Source organism: Meleagris gallopavo, chromosome 15, assembly GCF_000146605.3.
Source record: "Meleagris gallopavo isolate NT-WF06-2002-E0010 breed Aviagen turkey brand Nicholas breeding stock chromosome 15, Turkey_5.1, whole genome shotgun sequence".
NCBI classification, from domain to species: Eukaryota; Metazoa; Chordata; class Aves; order Galliformes; family Phasianidae; genus Meleagris; species Meleagris gallopavo.
The window spans coordinates 1460289-1474861 of NC_015025.2; the positions used below are offsets into that span (position 1 = coordinate 1460289).

At 46.4% G+C, this 14573-nt stretch overlaps 1 long non-coding RNA gene across 2 annotated transcripts in view; it reads right to left on the bottom strand.

The window, feature by feature from the left end:
- The window catches only part of LOC104913233, a 15895-nt gene extending 3151 nt beyond the window's left edge, over positions 1-12744 (bottom strand). The window contains exon 1 of one of the 2 annotated variants that reach the window (XR_004161369.1): positions 12620-12744. This is a non-coding gene — a long non-coding RNA (uncharacterized LOC104913233). The remainder of the gene's footprint in view (positions 1-12619) is intronic. The other variant, XR_004161370.1, reaches the window with a different exon arrangement.
- Positions 12745-14573: the final 1829 nt, after the last annotated feature.

A 14573-nucleotide genomic window follows, 5' to 3' on the forward strand; every position in this document is an offset into this window, starting at 1 on the left:
TTTCTTCATAGGGGAGATGCTCCAGGCCCTTCACCATCTTTGTGGCCCTCCGCTGGACTCTTTCCAAGAGATCCTGTCTTTTTTGTACTGGGAGCCCAGAACTGGACACAGTACTCCAGATGAGGCCTTACCAGGGCAGAGTAGAGGGGGAGGATCACCTCCCTCGACCTGCTGGACACGCTCTTCTTAATGCACCCCAGAATGCCATTGGCCTTTTTGGCCACGAGGGCACACTGCTGGCTCATGGCCAACCTGTCGTCCACCAGGACGCCCAGGTCCCTCTCTGCAGAGCTCCTCTCCAGCAGCTCATCCCCCAGCCTGTATTGGTGCATGCATGCAGGTAAGAAAGCTTCCACCTCATTTACTGTTCCTCCAAATCATGATTGATCTTTACTTGCACTACAGCTCCTACTTGTAGGACACTTTCAAGCAGGATCCTTTGAATTCCAGTAATCCCCAGTGGCATTTGCTGGAGAGAATTCAGGTTTCTCCCAGGTCTTAGCCTAGCCAGTTTTGTGATGGCTTTGGCCATAAAAAGGTGTAGTGAAACAAAACAGCTTACAGAATTCACATGTTACAGAGAAAACCATAATTATCAAAAGAATCCCTCATCTAATTCAGAAGGTTTAGCACCTTGTAGTTGGATTTCACAAATTTAACATGACATGAAACAAATTCTCACATTTATGCAACTGGGCTAAGTTAGTCCCATGGTTTCTGCTGTACAGGTTGGCAGAGAGGCTGCATGTTTGGGCCCTGACCCTGTATTAAGGTGACAACAGCACGGGCAAAATCATGAAAATTAGGATGAGACATTAACAACAAAATAAGGTCCAAGATACTCAGCCTCTACCAACCTGCAACTTCTGATGCTTCACTCCTCCCATCCATGCTGGCTGGGGAAGTGGCCTGGCCCCAGGTGAGCCCCAGTGCAAGGGGAAGCTCAGCTGCAGCCATGAGATGCAGTAAGATGCCCAGCCCCATGGGCGAGTACTGTGCATTGATGCAGATGGAGGACAAACTTCACCCAAAGCAGAAGGAGCCTTGGGCAGCAGCACATGAAAAGGCAGTGGAAAAGAGCCAGTAACATGGATGACCAAGTCACAGGGACTCAGTGTCATCACCAAAAGAGTACGACAGAAGATAGTAGCAGTCTTACGGAAAGGCAAAGATGTAGAGCAAACCTCCCTCTTTGAACAAGATTTAGAGAAGAGAGCTTCTGCACTATCATCAGACCTGAGAAATAAGACAGAAGAACCAGAAATGAAAGGGGAAGCAGTGCATACAGGGAGCTGAACCTCCCACCTGCCAATGCTCTGTAGGCTGACCACCATCCCTGAGAAACATCACTGCACTGGGACTGTGATAGCAAGCTCTTTGAAAATACCAGCTCAGTGCCCAAAGAAAAACCCAGACAGATCAAATGTTAGGAAGTACAGGGTGAGGAACAGACAAAGAACAGCACACTGAGGGATGGGGAGAGCTACTGGTCAAGATGGCTGATGGGAAAAATTTGCCTGCTTCTCCCACCCACCATTTCTCCTTCAGGTGGTGACCGTCAGGAACAGAATCTGGTTTGCAAAGTGCCTCTTTGAGCAGCTCCTGCCCATTTTCTCGTGCCTCAATAACATTGGCACACTTCACGGGAGCGGCTCAGCAGCGCTGCTAAAGCTTTCTCACAACATCAAAGAAACAGAACAGTAAAACCCATCAAAATTTTACTAATCAAAACTACGTGTAATTGTCAGGCAAAGGCAGATAACAGAGCTTGGGCAATCTCTGTGAACCCACAGCTTCACTCAGACTTAGCAATTAAGAATCAGCTGCTGCTGCCGGAGTAGCTGCAGAACTATGGGGTAAAGAGTCACAGCTCACCAGCACCAATTAGCTGTTAATGAACATCAGCAGTCCCCCCAGAGAATGGGAGACCGAGACAAAATCCAGACCAAAATACCACCCACGCTTCATGCCACCGCTGTATGCCAGCGGATGCTCTGCATCCCCTCTGCTGCACCACGTGGATGGGCACAGGGGTGAGGGAGCCTGTTGGATTTAACACAGCTGGGAAAGAAAGTGTTGGTTTTGAAGTGCTTCATTCCCCAGGTCAGTCAGCTGCACGAGGGAGGGAGCCAGCCTGTAATAATTTAAGCAGCCCTGCCATTACATGTGAAATCACAGCCTTAAAGGAAGTCAGTCAATTTAAACCTGCTCCTGAAGGGGAATAATTAAACACTCCAAAGATGTGGGAGAATTTTAAGTAGTCAGCAAGGATTTAAGACAACATATCATTCCTATCCAGAATTAAAAAAAAAAAAAAGATAAAACGAAGGCAGGCAAAGCTGGCTTCTCAATGTCGACTGAAGGGAGATACGTCAAGAGAGTCAATCAAAACAGGCTCACCTCTCCAGACTCAAAAGAGACTGCAGTTTTGAGCAAAAGCCTGTGGTTGCATGGGTGAGCTTAAAAGCAGTGGTATGTACCTGAAAGATGATGAAAAGGTCTCAGAAATGGGAAAAACAGGATGACTCCAGAAGCAGATGGAACAACGCACAGGAGAGGAAAGGAGCAGAAAGCCAAGAGGCTTCCAAAAGAATCTCTGTAGGGGTGGCGTGTTGTGTTTAGTGATGGTCTTGTAGGCACAGAAGCAAAGCAGGACTGTACCCTGCGGGAATAGGCTGCAGGGCAGAGGCCAATGGGAAAGCAGAGTACTGAGCTGCAAAGTCTGAGAGAACACAAGACAACTGGTTTTGGCAGCAAAGTGATCTTCAGAGCCATCCTGGGCTCCTCAATGCAGAAAACAAGGATGCAAAGCACCGAGCTCTCTTCTTTCCTAAATTTGTCAGGATAACGTGGAAAATAAATTAAAGCCCTAGTGGTTCCTCTATTACCCATTTGCCTGGCATCTCTGAAGTAGCCTGTCTTCCAATAATTTTGCCATTATCTACTCCTGAGAGAACTAATCAGCTTGACTTCACCATGCAACCTGAGGAAAGCTTGCACACGTGGAGAAGAGGCATGTTTGGAGGCAGAGGCAATGAGCCACCGTCCCCAGCAAAAATGAGAGAGAAATAGTCAGCACCTTTCAGAGTGTTTCAAATGATACCTGCATGCAATATGGATTATAGAAAGGCACCTCTGTGAGCATTATTCAGGGGAAATATTTCAATCTTAATATTACTGTGAAGTATAGATCTAAGACTCCAAAGATAACTAAACTTATCTTAGCACTTCAAGGCAAGGCACTGTAAGCAATGATGTGGAAGAGGAAATTACAAAACAAGAAAATCTGTACGCTTCTGCCATAGCTTTTTGAAGTAATTAATATATTTTAGCATCTCAGTCCTGTCTGACACAGCAAATAATGTGCTGGGCTTCAGGTGACCAGAAAGCAGCTCACCATACATTGAGCATTACACCCCAAACAGGTGCTGACCTAGATAGAAATGAGGGAATGGCTGGAAATATCAAAGATTTTGTGGCTGGGGAACTTTTGCTCTTTCTGAAACTCTCCAAATACGACAGAACTGTTAAAATCAGTGAACAGGTGAGAACTCATGGAAAAGGCATGAAGGAAAGAAATAATGCCAGTTACGCACACTGCTGCAGAAAATAGAAAAAGATCCTGCAGGAGGGTGAGGGAATGAGTGTGAATTCTTAAGTCAAGGATGTTTCTTACAATGGGGCAAAAGCAATCTATTATAAGATCACATGCACAAAAGCAGCCTGTTCTTGTTGGTAGGAGATGAACACCTAGCAAAAGCCAAAGAGAATATCTCCAGGCATCAATTCTTTCAGAAGAGCTTTAGAAAGAACATAAACATGAAGTGGTAAAAAAAAAAAAAAAGCCTTAAAAAAATCTATGGATACAGTCCAAGACCTGTGAACGTTTACAGATTTCCCAAAAGCTTTGAAGTTCTGTCAGATTGCAACATCTTGACCTCAGTCATCTGAAGCTCACGCTCAAATGTGGGCAAACCAAAGCACTGACAACAGTCAACAGGACTGCAACATGACCACTAGTGAGTACATCCCAGGGTCCAGTAATCAAATCTGACCAAAGCTCAGCTAAGCCCGTGAGCCTGCAATGAATGGACATGCTAAGGTGAGGGCTACAGGAATCCCTACATGCCTCCTACACCTCCCGCTGCACTGCAGGAGTTTCTTATGGGGAAGGCAAAGCATCATGGAGTCCTTCATCTACAGAACCATCACACTGAGCCCTGCTGCTGATCTGAGGCTTACCCAGCTGAAGATTCCTCCATTCACAGCAGCAGACAGCTTGACAATGTCATAATATGACAACATATTAAACCCCACATCAGGGCTCCTAATGCTGGTGGGATAATACCCCAGCTCTACGATGCTGTGATGAACTGATCCAACAGGAGCTCAGTCTACGAGGTCAAATTGAGTCACAAGCTTTGGATGCTTTACACAAAAATACTGACAGTGAGCAGCCAGACCAGACCTTTGTAGCACTCTGTACCGAACACTGATGCCTAAAACCCAGCAGTAGACATAAGACTTACGCTATGTTTTCTGGTTTAGATTTGCACAGAGATGTTCTGGCAATAGAGATTTGATCTTGTTGATGAGAGGAGATGGGCTATTGAAGACTGACTTTAACCCCGTGCTAGCACAAAGCAAAACCTCTAGGCAAGCCCAGCATACCTGATGAACATATTGCAGAACACAATGTGCACCATTTCCTTTGGTAACTTCTCCTTCTCTAAAGGAATCATAACTGGCAACCTGGAATGCCTCATTTCTGCAAGCACTGGGGCTCAAAAAAGATAAGTATTGCTGGCACCGTCTGTGGTTGCGATTACCATGGACTCCAGTCCAATTTTTGTTACTGTCTCCCACTCCGGCACAATCCAAATGCCTGTGGAAGGGGGTTAATTTCTTAATTTAAGAATCATTAGTGAGAGAAATTGCACTATGCAGCTGTCTCAAGTCCTTACTAAAATGTCTCTACCAGCTGAGGATTTTTGATTCAAGTTGACCAGCTTTGTTCTCATGCATTTGACACCAACAGCAATAGTCATTTTGGGTCAATTAAATGTTTTCTTCTTTGTTTATCACCATAATATATCTGGCAGCACTACTCCATCTGAATAGGCATACACAGCATCCATAATGTATGTGAACATGGAAATCACAAACGTGGATAAATACCAAAATGCCTCACTTTCTTGTCTGAATTCTTTATCTCCCTACTAATGCACTCACCCATTCAAGGGCCTTGTAGCAGCAGAAGGTGCAAGGTTTGTCTTTGTGTAATGATTTCAAATACAGTTTTTAATTGCTTCCTTGTGCTTCTGAGAAGCCAGCTCTGTCAGCAGAAAATTATTAGGTGTGATTATACAGCAAAACCAAATGCTGCTGCATGCGCTAGCATGCCCATCCTTGCTCCATCAAACTGGCACAGAATAGGAACAGCAAAGATGCAGGAGTGTGGACTTCAGCTTCTGCTAGAAAGCAGCACTTGTAAGTGCAATTCCTCAGGAGCTTTTACTTTGCTTGTTAGCAGGAGCTAATACCCATGTTAATGCTATTGTTACTGTGCCCTAGAGCCAGCACGGTTACAGCAGCAGACACTGCAATCACTCCTTCATTTGGTTGTGTAGGCATGTCTGCTGTTTCAGTTAATAACCTCAGACTTGGCCTTAATTCAACGAAGCCAGGTTGATCAAGCTTTTGACGCTGTCTCCCTCAGCATTCTCATTTGGAAGCTGGGGAAGTACAAGCTGGATGAAAGGACTATTAGATGGCTTGAAAATTGGCTGGGCTGCTAGGCTCAAAGTGTGGTAATCAATGGCTCAACATCTGGTTGGCAGCCAGTAATAAGCAGAGTGCCTCAGGGGTCAATACTGGGGCTGATATTGTTCAATATCTTCATCAGCTACCTGGGTGATGAGACAGAGTGCACCCTCAGCAAATCTGTGGATAGTACTAAATTAGAGAGGATGACTGACATAGCAAACAGTAGAGCTCCCATCCAGAGGGATCTTGAAGAATTTGGGGATGGGGCCAAGAAATTCCCCAGCATACAATGTGAAGTGCGAAATGACACATATGGGTCATCACCACACCTGGCATCAGTGAAAGCTGGGAACAGAAGAGCGTTTGCCATGAATAACACAAGCCTCATCCCAGGCTTTGCTGGGGTGGACATAACAGGAAGGCCATGAGAACTCACCGTGCTCTCTGCCCAGCATCAGGGAGGCCACACCTGGCTGTCACCTCCAGCTTTGGGCCCCCAGCTGAATGGCAACAGACAGCAACCAGGAAGAGAGCAGCAGAAGGTATTGAGGTGTTTGGAGCCCATTGCTTACAAACCACGGGGGAAGGCTGGGGGGGGGAATGGACCATCCAAATCTGGAGAAGAGTAGGCTCAGTGAGAGTTAATTCAGCCAACACCTACCCAAAGTGCAGGGAGGAAGGGGGAGGAACTTCTTGGTGGCACCAGTTGTTAGAACAGCCACTCATAGCAGGAGGTTTGAGCACAGACCCCTTTCCACCATTTTTCCATAACTATTCATCTGTTTTCCTGAAAGTCTGCATATACTCAAATGTTGAGAGAAAATAATGATCCAGCTCAATGTTAACCCAGAACCCTAAGGTCCCTTCCTTAGCATAAGTCTTGACTACTGTAGAGGGGCAGACATTTCAGAAAGACATTAATATTGAGTTAGAGGCAGATGAAGAGACACCACACCTCCCAAGCCGGGCTCCCCCTTTGATTTACTGTGCTAAAACCACAAATTTTACTTCTAGACTTTTGTTAGCTCCTCATCCAGCCGCAGAAATACAGTGTCACTTAATTCTGTGAATAAAGATTTCTTCCAGTATTAGCCTGGGGAGATAATCAAGAACACCTATCAGCTTCCTAATCTCATTATAAAACTTTCTTCGAGTATCAACAACATTTTGTCACAAATCATATGCCTGTAGATACCCCCAGCTTTTACCACCCGCTGGCATTTTGAGGTAATTTAACTAAGGAAAGACAAGCCTTGGAACTCAGAGGAGATTAAATGCAAGTTATTGCTTACAAAACCTTATTTATTATTTCCTTGGACTTCCACAGAGCTCAAGAACTACTTAAGTGAAATGCAGTGCCCCTCCCTAATGAACATAGTATTGGCTAATTGGCCATCAGTCCCCCCCCATCTTTCTCTTCTACATCTTCAACTTCCCAGCCTCGCTCCTTCATTCTCATGGCTAAGAGTGATTTGTTACGTTGGGATCAGAAAGACAGATTGGCTTCCCTATACAGGCAGAAAGAAAATGCAATTAAAAAAAAAAAAGAATCATGCATTAAACACTCTCCTTGAGGGGCTTCGTGGCGAGAGCAGAACAACCCACCTCATAGCTTTGCAATAGGTGAGCAGGTGTACTGCTGCAGGTGCCCAAGGGATTGCTCCTGCTAAGCCTGAGCACTTTCTGAAATCCCACATTACAGCTACTCTTTGCAGTAATGTTTTGACCTCTGGGAATAAATACTGCAAATTAGTGTTCTAACTTTGCATCTTTCTACAAATTAATTCTGTCGAGGCAGTAGATGATATTCCAGCAATAACCTACCTCTCCCACTCTCTCTTCCACAATAATTCGCTGACAAGATCTCCTGATGTGCTTTTAAATGGGAGAGATCAAATTATATGTTTGCATGTAATCATTTAAAAAATAATAATATCTTCAAAAATCCACAGCATTGTTACAGAACAATGGATTTAATTATTGGGAAATGAGCTATTTGCAAGCAATTTCACTCACTGCCTGAGCTGATCCTGGGTCTGGGAAGCTCTGAAGGATAAGAAAATTGAAGAAGCTCTTTGAGGGTAATTTGAGTCTCTGCGTGTGAAGAAGTGAATGGGAAAGGTTATTCTTTACAGCACACAACTGGGAGCCTACCACCATGGTTCACACCCTAGCTCCCTTTCCATCCACACACCATAGGGCTGAGCAAATATCTCAGTGGGACAGAGCTCAGTCTCCCAGTTTAAGAGCTGGGTTGCATCACAGTGGAAGACCCTATGCAATGGAGGGTGTTGGTGGGCCCTGCCTGTCTCACCCACCCTGAGGGCAGGTGCACAGCTGAAGCTTCTTTGCTACAGGTGTGGAGAGGACTCAAGCAAACCCCTTTGCACACTCCAGCTCCAGAAATAGGCAGGTAATTGTGACCTGCTGCCCAGAAGGATACTGCTGCAGCAACCGGTGCTTTGCACTGCTCCTCCTCCTGCCCCCTCCCAAGCTCATGCTTGCTTCGTCTCATCCTTAAAGCTTGAGCAATACCTCTAAAACAAACTGCTGCTGGACTTTTTCACACCAGGATACTACCGTCAGGTCTGTCCAAACTCTTCCCTTCATGCTCCTCCTGAGCACTGGCACACAGCTTCTGCAAGCACATGCTCCCAGCTGTGAAAATCTCTCCTGCAGTGCTAGGTCCACTGCTTCCCTCTCACAGAAGTCCTCCCTGAATGCCTTTGCAGTCTTCCCATCAACAGTAATAGCATAGAAAGACATCTTCCTGTCTTTTGCCTCCTCCGTTTTTTGCCCGAGTCCACACTGACTTTTTGTATTACCTGCACTATATTCTGAATTCTTTATGCCAATGCCCAGGAGAGCAGCACTAAGCTTGGGGCTAGATGCAGTGCACCTCATTGGCAGCTCTCAACCGCTCCAGAGCTGCCTTTGGATCATCTCCATCACAGCAAGACACTGGACCACATCAAATCTAATTACAGTTTTGGCTGCTGCTTTCTCAGTCTGTACAGCACTGCTCTTGGACTCGCTTTGCCAGCACTGTGACTTGGGATTTGTGACTCCTTCCCACTTGGCCATACCCATGGATGCCCTCGAGCTGTTGGGTGAGCACCCAAGGGAAGGGGACCCACACCACAGCACCAGAGCTCAGCCCTCACCACGTGCAAAATCTCACCTTCCACATGTAGCATCAACTTTCTGATCATAATCCCCACCTAAGTACCCTCCAGCTATCGCCTTTCTGCCGTAAATTGGGATAGTAATGTACTGTAATCACATAATTCTGTCAGGAAAAGTAAACAAGAATGGCTGAGTGATTTCCAAACAACACACTAATGGCCAAAGTAGAAAATCTCCTGCTTCGCTTCTCCTCGAATCTTCCTTAAACCAGCCTTTTGCTGTTCATATTTATTGTGGGTTTCTTCCTCATTTTTAGGTTTATTTACCCAGAGCTAATGAATAACACTGAACATATGCTATAAACCACCATTAAGATGAAATTTGGAGAAAAGAAAATTACTTTGGTATGATAGCTGAGAGGATGTATAACTAGTAAGTGCCCAATACAGATATTTGAAGGCTTCTTAGGAAAGGCCCCTTGAGATTTCTTGGACAAATAAAGAGAGGCATTCTGTAGGAATTCTCTTTTCGAAGTTACACTCATTTTTGTAACAGTTTGATGCAGATGCTGTTTAGGAAAAAGAGTCTACTATGGACTTTTTCACGTTCAAGTCTTTGTGTCTCATTTTTACTGATTACCACAGCTGTTAGAAGCAGCAAGGTAAGCAGTAGCAGCAGATGATGCCATGTGTGCTGATGTTAGTGTGGCTTTTCTCAATCTTTCAATACGCCCTTGCAAGCAAATGCGCACACATGAATAATATTCAGGAAGAGTGGAGTACAACAGCAGCACAAAGCTTGCTGGAAAGCTGGGTTTGCAGAGGAGCTGTAGATGACTCATTGTCAGAGAGGAAAGACTTGAAGGAGGCTCCTCTAAAGCACATCTCTGCCCAGTATTATTCAGTTGGATGCGTTCCGTTTTCTGTTGGTGACCCAAATGTTTCCATACACAAGGTGCTTGTTAAAGAAGATAGGAAGACCGCATGCACATGGGAGGACAAGATTATAGCTTGGAATAAGCACAAAAAGGAATTTTTTTGATAAGGAAAATGATGCTATCCAATGGCATATGCGAGCGTCCCTCCACTACTCTTGCAAGTATTAGGTTACAGCAGTTCCTAAACAGATTGTGAATAACAAGAGTAGGAACAGATCTGAAGCCCATTTCAGCAAACATCTGCCGACTTTCAGCAGCCCTTGAGAACCTGGTGGCCATAAAGGAACAGACAGGGAAAGCTAATCAGTTTGAGACAGTTTCCCAGGTTTGGCAGCTTTTGAGACTATCGGTGCAAGCGTTCAAACAGAGAACAAGGGAGACCGTTGAGACACAGAGGTTCAGCATGCCAAAGAAGAGTTGGAGCTACAGGGCAATGCACATTAACTCGAGGTTCAAAGGTGACTTGACCATAAGCCCTTGGAAAGCACCGTGTGGAGCTGCAGCATGGGTTGCAGAGCACAGCATCAGATTGAGCCCTTGCCCTGAGAAGTCAGTCATCCTGGCAGGTATGCAGAAGGGCACAGCTTTCAGAGGATGCCTGAATATACACAAGGCAGAGATCAGCCTTATGTACATGTAACATTTTGCTAGAAGACCTGAATGGATCCCCAGACAGCTCCCTCTCCTCTCTTCGGAAGAACACAGTTCTGCACCCTGGTGCAGCACAATGAGGCACACACAGACTTCCCCTGATCAAGCTTATTGCTTCCAGGTGCTAAGGTCTGAGCTCTGCTTCCCCGGCCACTCAGCCACTTCTGCTTTTCAGACAATTTTCTCATGCTCTCTTTGTAGCTAGAGTCAAAGCTAATGGACAGAGCTATTGACAGTAACCCCCTGTTTACATAGATGCCAGAAAGCCCAAATCCAAACATCTCCGTCGTCTCATTTGTTTTATGTCCAGCTATGATGACTGTAGCACCAGCTGCTTGTGTTTCAAGTTTTATTCCTGCCAGCAGTGCTTCCCTTCCTTTTTCCTCGAGCCATACCATAAAAAGCTGTAAGTCCTGTTTCTCCCTTTCATCCCTGCATTAGCTCTGTAAACAGATTCCTTGTTTCCTACTCAAGCAAAGACTTCGGAAACCTCCACTGCCTGGGCCCAGCATTTTGTTTTCTCTGGCTGCAGTCGCTCTTTTGTATGTTCATTAGTGACACACTGCTCTGTTCTGTGATCCTGCATTACTTTCTTCTTTCCTAGCAGGGTCCTAAACTTAACAGCAAGGGAGATTGCTCAGAAGGCTTATGCAAGGTGAGCAGCAGACTTGTGAAAAGCATCCTGCTGAAGAGGTGCTTGTGCCTGGAGAGGCATTCAGGAGTACATAGATGACTCTGCAGACAGCACTGAATTGTAAGATGATTCTTCCCCCCCCTCCCCCACCCATCAGTGATGACCAATTCCATTTCCTTCAGGAGACACCATCATAACTTGCACACCATGAGCTATCTCAGCTCTGGTCCTGTGTGTTTAGCATTTCCAGGCACCTGGGCACAAGTTGCCACCCTTTTCCTGCCCCTTCCAAAAGGAGCTGAATTAATGGATTACGGCCAGCAGGTGGGAGATTCCCTATTATTGTTTCACTGTCCATCCAATACACAGGAGCCATGCAGGCTGTGAACACAGCAGCACAGCCTTAATGGAGCAACGCTGCTCTAGAAATTGCAGCCCATTAGATGAATATAACCATGGTATAACAGCAGCAGCCAAAATGCCTTTGACATCTTGTTTTCTAAAGTCAGGTCAGAGATCCAGACCTTCATGCTCCCAAGGTCTATACTGTCCAACAGCAATGTCCTTTATGTTCAGATAGGTATAAGATCACTCTTTTTGATACTCCTAGCAGCAGTCCTGTGAAAAGGTTTCATACCCTCTACAAAAAGGCCAAGAAGACACCTCACCCACTAATTTACTACATGCTCTGCTCTCCAAACCAGCTTTCTACTGCAAATGCTCCTATATGACAACATTCCTCTAAATCTACTGAGAGATTTCTTCTCCCTATAATCCAGTCTCTTACAGTGGCCTTTTCTAAAAGGGATCCTACCTCTTCATGCCATTACTCAGCCCAATACCCCCTGCTCCCTCCTCCTTACAGCTGCTGTCCAGCCACCTACTCTACCTTTGCCACATCAGTGAGGTCCAAAGGCCAGTAACACTTCTGGAAGGACTGAGCTGCTCCTCCTTTTCAAGTCCTGCCCAGTGTTATCCCTGCCAGCCCAAAATCTGACCTCTTACCATCCCCCAGCCTACCAGTTATCCCCATCTCCAGGATCCCCACCCAGCACCCTGAGGCAATCTGCACTTCCATGCCACCCACCATTCTTACAAGAGCGGCAGCCACACAACTCATAATTCAAGCTCTCCTCCCACTCCCTGCATCAGAAGATGCCCACTTCCTTTCTTCTTACCTTGCTTTGCAGCAGCATCCTCCCAGTCCAGCAGGAAAATGCTCATACAATCACAAAGCATCTTACAGGGGATCTACAAGCCTACATTTACAGCCCTACTGGTTGCACTGCCATCCTCTGCTACCCAAGCCCTTCAGCATGCGTACTGCTGGGACAGGTCCCTGCACTAAGCACATAGAGAGCAAGGAGCTTCAGCTTCTCCCTATCCAAGCAGCATCTAAAGAGTTTCATCTCTTCCCCTTGGAAACTTTTCAACCCCAAGAGGGACCACACTCTGACCTCCTCCAGCCCCAGCTCCACCCCCAAAGCCAAGGGGAAGAGACGTACCTTGACCAAGAGCCACCTAGCAGCATCCCAGACCATAACAACAAGCACCTTCCCAAGGTATCAAGCCCTACTGCACCACCAGTCAGCTTTTATAGAGCTCAGACAGCTGCTCATTGGCAGAACCTGGGCACTCTCAGCCCCCTGCTTCCACTCTTTGCTATCTCATCTCTCTCGTAGGCACACATGGGAGATGCGGCTGCTGTCACCTGCCCTAAGCTCCCAAAGAGTAGGAAAGCAGTAATGAAACTCCTACCTAACTTGCAAAACAAGTGGGAGTTTGTGGTGCTCTCCTTCCCTTTGAATATGCTCTGCTGGAATTTTAAACAGATTATGTAAGTGGCTCTCATTTAATCCATCTGAACTATCCTCTTTTAATCGCATACGAGATCAAAGCTGCTGATTGTGGAATGAGCAGGGAGCAGCCAGGCTCTCCCCAAGCTGTCCTGCACTGGGTGAGGAGGGGACAGGCTGGGGGAACCTGTGCACAATGCTCTTCTGCTTTGTTTCAAATACTCAGTGGGAATATGAGAGAGATGAGCATCCCTCCCACTTGCTATGAAGTCATTGCAACCCTTCAAATAAGCAGAGGGATATGCCTGTGCCTGGACATGGGGGCATAGCAGCTGGCTGGAAAGCCGCTCCTCAAAGAGAGAGCAGTTCTCCCTCTAAGATTTATATAGTTTACCTTTTTCATTTCTCCTCCTGAAGTCTGACATTTAAAAATGTGTAATTGTGTTTATCCCTGGCAAGCTGTGAATGGCTCCCCGGGCTGCCTGTGCCTCCTGCTCCGCTGTATAAATTACACTGACAACCCCTTATTACAAAGGGAAAAATAAGTTAATGGAAAAGCAAAGCAGAAATAGATGCATAAAAATCCCAAAGTGCCTAAGTCAGCAGAATTGCCCCCACGTGACAGTCATTGCCGGTATTTAATTAAACAGGGATCGATCGTGTGGGTGAGTGTGAGTTTGTGTGTGCACACGCGGGGAGGAATCGGTACATTTATCCTGTATTTATTTAATTTTTTTTTATAGTAAAGCGTTATTGATATTGCACTGGCAGCGACTCCACAGCAAAGCTGGAAATGCTGGAGCAGCCAGCGCTGGCCTGGGGATGTGACTTTGGGGATGGAGGCTCAGAGAGACAAGCCACGAGGTTCAGCCATCCCCAGGTCATCCCTGAAGGATGCTGAGCTGCATATGGGGAGAAACATCCAGCCCTAGGTGCCACAAACAAATGGGAACCACAGCAGCAAACCAGGGTGCAAGCATAACCCATCACTGGTAATGGTGGGTGACTCAGGCAGGGCTGGATTGTGGGGGGACCCCAAACCCTGCAGGATGCCTATAGGAGCAGAGAGGGTTGGGAAAAGGGGAAAGCTGCCTGGCTCTTCCATAGTGCAGGTGAGAAGGAAACACCGGGATCTCAGAACTTCTGGAAATGGGAGTGGGCATTTCCTGTTCCTTGTGACTCTTTGGGGGCTCTTTTGAAGATCAGGACCCCCATCACAGGCCTCTTCTTCCCTATTTCCAGCTCGGCCACTCAAAACATAATTAACCTCTGGGATAAAATGCAACACCTGAAAGGCTATAGGGGAAAACGAGGAAGGTTTTGTAAAAGAACTACATTTCAAGCAAAATAATCAGTCAGAGGTGGAAAAGCTTTGTTGGCAACGCTCACCTCTGCCAATGGGAGCAGGAAAGGTATTTCCCTCTGGGATGATGCCTGGGAACCGCCAGCACCGAGTGCCCGTTCCCTCCTCTGACCCCATGGGTGAAGCCATGCAGCACAGGCTCCTGGCCGGATCGATCTGGGAGCAGAGTGAGGAAGTTACCAGCTGCTGGAAATTGCACACAGTTCCTTTCATTCCCTTGCCTAATTGGAGGGAGCCAAGCTGCACAGGGCTGGGGAGCCAGCCACCAGCTCTGAATCACTGCTGCAAGAGACTGCCTGG